Here is a 6,711-nt window from a genome sequence, read left to right as displayed (position 1 = left end):
AGGAAGGAAGGAAGGAAGGAAGGAAGGAAGGAAGGAAGGAAGGAAGGAAGGAAGGAAGGAAGGAAGGGGAGAGAGAAGGAAGGAAGTGGAGAGAGAAGGAAGGAAGGGGAGAGAGAAGGAAGGAAGGGTTTATTAAGAACTGACTACCTGTCAGACATTCTGTTAAACATTACAGATATCTCATTTGACCCTTGTAACAACCCTGGAAGGTAGGTTCTATTATTATCCCCATTTTACACATGAGAAAACTAAGGCCAAGAGAAGTTAAATGACTTGACCAAGATCACATGGCTTATAAGTGGAAGAACCAGACTCCAGCCTTCTGACTCCCAGCCTATTTCTGTGGTCCCTCTGTGAAGCTGAGGTGACCCCAGAAGGTGTTTCCCAGCCCTGGAAAGCTGTCAGCCTGTCTAGCTCTATGGCTTTTTTGCTTTTCCTGTTCTGCTTCAGAATAACATCTGCTGGCAGCCTGAGACATGAAGACACCAGCGAGAGAATGGTTTGTGAAGGGCTCAGATGGCGTCCGCAGGGCTCTGGGGAATGAGCCGGGATCTCCTTGGCCCCTCTCCACCGCCCCCACCCACTCAGCAGCCCCTCACAGGCTGGGAAGCAGAGTCTTGGTTGAAGAGCGCAGGAGGCAGAGGGGCTGAGATGGGGATCTGGGAGGAGAACCAAGCAGCCAACAAGCGGGAGTGGCCCCCTCACACAGGCTGCCTGGAGCAGCAGCTACCCAACTTGGAGGTGGGAAACGGGGGGCACTGCGCCATCCGCACAGGCGGTGCTCCTGGGAGGGAAGGCTTCCTGATGCCAGTGAGAAAGGAGCCCCAGCACCAGGGCCTGGAGGACAGGAAGCCTGGCTTGGCTGCCAGGACATTGGGGGCTCTGCTCCTGAAAGAGGATCAGCCGTTTTAGAAAATAAAGGACCACTGTGGGTCCTGGGCCAGGCGGATCCTCCCTCTGTGAGTTTCCTGCATACCACCTGTGTGGCCTTGGGCAAACACTTCATCTCCTCTGGCCTCAGTTTTCTCACATGTAAAATGGAAGAATTGGAATTGAGATCCAACTAAGGTCCTTTTCAGCTATTAGCCTATAATGCTGTGTTTTTGGAAAAGCAAGGAAGGAATGGAGGAAGGAAGGAAGGAAGGAAGGGAGGAAGGGAGGAAGGAAGGGAGGAAGGGAGGAAGGAAAGAAAGAAAGAAAGAAAGAAAGAAAGAAAGAAAGAAAGAAAGAGAAAAAGAGAGAAAGAAAGAGAAAGAGAAAAAGAGAGAAAGAAAGGAAAAGAAAGAAAGGAAGGAAGGAAGGAAGGAAGGAAGGAAGGAAGGAAGGAAGGAAGGAAGGAAGGAAGGAAGGAAGGAAGGAAGGAAGGAAGGAAGTTTATGGTTTAGATGCGTGGTCTCCTCGGAGCTAGGAATTCCCTCCATGTATAGAGATTAATAACTCGTATCTAACTTTTTAGCCTGGAAAGTTGCCTGGGGCAGAGAGAAGTTACATGATTTACTCAGGGTCACACACCTGTTACTTGCCAATGTCAGAACTTGCATCCAGGCCTGTCTGACTCCAAAGACAGTTCCCTACCCATGATGCCATGCTGACTCTTTTAAAATAGCGATAACATAATCTTTGGGCTTTGACCATTAAGGCCCATCTTGGCTTGGCTTCACACAGGCCTGGCTTGATGTGAAGGAGCAGGATGCTGACCTTTCTCCCCATGGGCTCACTCAGGACTCTCTGGCTAAGGCCAGGCCTGATTTGGCCTTTTCCCTTGGGCTCAAAGGGCGACTGAGGCCCCTGCCTGACCTGAATAGTGGTTTTCTTTCAAACTTGGGACGGGGAAGATGTTTTTAAAGAAGGGGAGATGAGGAAAGGGGATGGGGAAAGGATGTTCAGTCACCTGTTGGAAAATGGATAAGTTGGGAGTGAGCAGATATGCTTGCAATGCTGCTGTTAACCATCCAGCCCTTTGCATGCCTTGCCTCAACTTTCTCAGTCCTCCCATGGTCCCCTCTGTTAGGAGTGTGGTCAAGGCAAGGCAAGGGTGGGGGCTCCATTCCAATTCTTCTTCCCCCCCAGGGTTCTTTGGCTCCTTCCTCCCCCATGGGGTAGGGAGGATGGAACTGAGGGCCTGGTTGGGGAGAGGTGACTGTCAGCTGTGCAGAGGGGAAGAGGAGGTTAGGTTTCCCTGAGCCAAAGTTACTCACCCGTATAGAAGAAATATTGGTCTAGAGCTGGTCTGTCACAGTGCCTGAAATTCCACCATTTAAGTGTCATTCATTTGGGTTAAGACCTGCCTTCTCCTCACAATATCATTTTAACAGGAATCCCCATGGAAGGGGTGACCCCTTAAGTCACTACCATGAGCCCCTCAGCTTTGGGGGAGCAGTAGAGCTAAAACAGGAGAGATTTCCTCCGAGGCCTGTTTCCCTCAGTCCCTTGGGTGGCACTGGGCACCTGGGACGGTAGGCATTCAACCTCAACTGGCTGAGCCAACAAGGTGGGCATCTCAGTTTTGTCAAGCACAGCCTCTGCCTGGAGCCCCCGGCTCACTGCTATGCACTTTTCTCAGTCCAGACTGTGGCTCGGCCCCTCCCAGGCCAGCTTGGCTGAGTGCACAGTTCCTCCATCTGCTCTGGGCCTTGAGAATATGCCTCCTTCCCTCTCCAAGAGAGAGCAAAACTGGGGCCCTCCCCCACTTTCTGTTCACTCCTCCTGGGAGTCGAGGCCCCCAGGGCCCCTATGCTCTTAAGGGAGGGTGCCCCACTCACTACACCTGGCCCCACCCAGCACTTGTGGGCCAAGGCCCACAGGGGCAGGTCCCACCTTCTCCAAGCCCTCCCACTGTGGAGCAGGTCCTAGAATATCCCAGCCTCCCAAAATAGGATGGCAGAGGGAACTCCCCACACGCCTTCACGGGGACAGTCAGGTGGTGATATTTCCAGGGCCGTGAAGCCTGGCAAACCTGGGGAATCTTTTCAGGTTTCCTCATTCCTTCCCTTTCTCTATCCTTGTGCCTTTAGAGCACCCCTGTCCTCCCCCCGGCCCCATCCAAGCCTCTTCCCTCTGCCATACCTTCACACTGTGGTACCCAATGATGAGAAGGCTTAAGGGGTGACCTCTCCCCTGGGAGCTGCACTTTAGCAATGGATCCAGTTTCAAGCCAGAGCAATGCCTCCTGAATGGTAGGACCCTGGCTTAGACAAAGGAATCTCCATACAACCATTATATTCATGGCCTAGGTCAGCCACAAAAACAATCTAGTCACACACCCCTCCCACCCAATTTTCCTGCCAGTCCCGCTAACCACCATCCCATCCCACCCCTTTCCCACCCAAACCATCCCCCTAGTTCTTGGAATACATATGAATTCTTACATATTCACGGTTGGCCAGGAAAGATCACAGGGGAAGATGGGCCTGGGGGGGGGGAGGTTAATCCCCAAGTTCTTGAGTCCAGCTGTTTTTCTCTGCAGCTGTTCTGGCTCATCAGGTGCCTCCCCTTCCCCCGTAAAGACTAGCTCGCCCCTAAGCTGAGGGAAGGGAGAAGGAGCCAAGTTGGTAGGGTTGTTTTGAAACAAAATAAGTCACTGCCTCATGGGAAGGGAAGAGGGAAGAGAAGGGGCTGTCTACTAGGAAACAGGGAACATGAGATCTGCTCCTCTCCCTGCCTCCTCCTATATCCCTGACCTCATGGGATCACGCATATAAAGCTGGAAGGACCTCAGGAGCCATCTGGTCCATTTAACAGATGAGGAAACTGAGGTCCAGGGAGTGGCTTGTTCAAGGTCACCCACCTAGTAAATGGTGAATGGACTTAAACTTGGGTCCTGCGGGACCTCTTTCCACCGCACTAGGGCTGGCTTAAGGGAAGTTGAGGCTCCTCACACAGGCAGAGCCTCAAAGAGTGGGGGGGAGTTGTCATTTCCATGTGGTGAGGGCTGGGGCGCAGCAAACACGAGATGCATGTTAGAGGTGGAGAGTTCCAGGGAGTGTCATTCATGGCCAATGGAGCATGAGCCCAAAGCCTGGAAAGGAATTTACCAAATAATAGTAACAACAAGAATAGTAGCTCACATTTGGTAACTAGACGGTACAGTGGATAGACCTCTGGGGAGTTCCAATACAGCCTCAGACACTGACTAGCTGTGTGACCCTGGGCAAGTCACTGAATCTCTGTCTGCCTCAGTCTCCTCATTGGAAAATGGGAATAATGATAGCACGTGCTTCCCAGAGCTGTCACAGGATCAGATGAGATATCTGAAAAGCACTTAGCACAGCACTTGACATGTGCTAGGTATTACATAAATGCTAGCCTTCACTGGGATTATTATTCATAATAGCACCTACCACCCAAAGTGATTGTGGGGCTTAGTCAGATAAACATTCAGCACAATACCTGGAACTATGGCATTTCTATTAACTACATTTATGTAGCACTTTAAGGTCCAGCCAGCTTAGGCACTGTGAGCTTGGTATTTGATCCTGGAGACACTGAGGAGTCACAGGAATTTATTGAATGGGGGAAGCAGGGGCGACGGCTCAGACATTCTTCTGGAGGAAGCTCCATTTGCCAGCTGAGTGGACGATGGCTTAGAGAGGGGACAGACCTGAAGTAGAGCGATCACCCTGAGGGCTTTGCCAAGAGTCTAGGCATGAGATAGTGAGGACCTGGGCACACAAGTATCAGAGGAGAGAATGGGGGGGGGGGGGCTCGTGAACGAGATCTCAGAGGTAAAATCAACAGGGCCTGGTGTTAGATTGGATGGGGGGGGGGGGGTGAGAAAGAGGAAGGAGCCCAGCATGACACTGTGGCTATTGTGAGTCTAGGTGCCTGGGAAGAGGTCATACCCTCCACAGTACTAGAGAAGCTGGGCAAAGGGGAAGTAGGAGGGAGGGAATGATGACTTGGACACGTTGAGCATAAGATGTCTGTGAGACATCCAGTTTGAGATGTCCAATAAACTGGAGATGGGAACCTGGAGGTCAGGAGAGAGGTTAAGGCTGGGTAAAAAGATCTGAGAATCATCAACATACTGATCATTGAATCTAGCTGTTGACATCACCAAGCAAGACAGTATAGAGAGAAGAGGGCCAAGGTCAAACCCATGGGGACAAGAGATAGCCATAGGTAATGGGAGTGACCTGGATGAAAATCTGGCAAGAGAGAATGAGAAAAAGCAGATAGACATAGGATAACCAGGAGGGACTAGTCCATGAAAACCTACAGAGGAAGGATTATCTGGGAAAAGGTGATCAACAATGATAAAGGCTGCAGAGAAGTCAAGAAAGACGCAGATTGAGAAAATGTCACTGAATATGGCAATTAAAAGAACACTATTAACTTTTGTGAGGACAGTTTCAGTTAAATGATAAGGTCAGAAGCCAGATTGCAAAGAATTTAGAAGAGAATGAAAGGAAAGGAAAGGAAAATATCAATTAAGATGGGTTTTTTCCAAGGTCAGTCATGCATTAATGCATTATTGGTGGAGTTGTGAAATGACCCAACCATTGTGGAGAGCAATTTGGAGCTATGCCCAAAGGGCTATAAAACTGTGCATATCCTTTGACCCAGAAATACCACTACTAGGTCTGTGTCCCAGAGAGATAAAAAACAAAAGGAAAAGGACCTATATGTACTAAAAATATTTATAGCAGCTTTTTTGTAGTGAAAAAGAATTGGAATTTCAGGGGATGCCTATCCATTGGGGAATGGCTGAACAAATTGTGGTGTATGATTGTGATGGAACACTATTGTCCTATAAGAAATGATAAGCAGGATGATTTTGGAAAAACCTGGGAAGACTTTCGTGAACTGATGCAAAGTGAATTGAGCAGAACCAGGGGAAGAGCGTACATGGTAACAGCAATATTGTATGATAATCAATTACGAATGACTTAACTCTTCTCAGAAATACCATGATCCAAGACAATTCCAAAGGACTTATTATTTTTTTTTAAATGCTGTCCACATCCAGAGAGAGAACTGGTGGACTTTGAATGCACATTGAAGCATACTTTTTTTAACTTTATTATTTGTGTGGCAGAGGGGTCCGCATTTTCTTTTGCAACATAGCTACTATTTCCATGTTTTGTTTAATTGTACATGTATAATCTATGTCAAATTGCTTGTCTTCTCAAGGGGAACAAGAGAAGGAGAGAAAGCATTTGGAATCCAAAATTTTAAAAAAGAATGTTAAAAGTTTTTTCTTACATGTAATTGAGAGAAAATAAAATTTAAATTAAAAAAAAGGCTAGGCATGAAAGGGAAGATATAGAAAGCTAGCAGGTTTTTTTTAAGGATGAAAGGACATAAACATGTTTGTAGTCTGAGAGGTTGAGGATTAGTGAGAGAATGGGGCCAATAAAGGGGGGCAATCTGCTGGAAAATTCGGTTATAGGGCAAACTATCTGATTTGATCCTCAGAACAGCCCTGACCGGACTGAAGAACAGAAAGAGCAGGTGAGTTGGTCATAGTCACACAGCTAAAAATGTCAGAGTTCAGCATCAAACTCAAGCCTCTCTTGGGGCTTCATTCACTCACTAACAACCCTTCAGGTGTCTTCCCCAATTAGAGCCTAAGATCCTTAAAGGCAGGAATTGTCTTGTTGGTATTTGTAGCCCCCACTTTTAGTACAAAACTCCCCCTCCGCCCTCTCTCTGTCTCTGTCTCTGTCTCTGTCTCTCTGTCTCTGTCTCTCTGTCTCTCTCTGTCTCTCT

The 6,711-nt window shown here is 48.4% G+C and overlaps 1 protein-coding gene across 1 annotated transcript in view; it reads left to right on the top strand.

The window, feature by feature from the left end:
* CDH15 (cadherin 15) overlaps window positions 1–6,711 on the top strand; it is a 30,082-nt gene that overhangs the window by 10,399 nt on the left and 12,972 nt on the right. The gene's annotated exons all lie outside the window — the stretch shown is intronic.

This window comes from Petaurus breviceps, unplaced genomic scaffold (genome assembly GCF_028583685.1).
Source record: "Petaurus breviceps papuanus isolate PSGF00001 unplaced genomic scaffold, PetGlider_PUasm1.0 176, whole genome shotgun sequence".
Classification (NCBI taxonomy): domain Eukaryota; kingdom Metazoa; phylum Chordata; class Mammalia; order Diprotodontia; family Petauridae; genus Petaurus; species Petaurus breviceps.
Note: the sequence above shows the minus strand (reverse complement) of the source record. Positions and strands in the feature narration are given on the sequence as shown.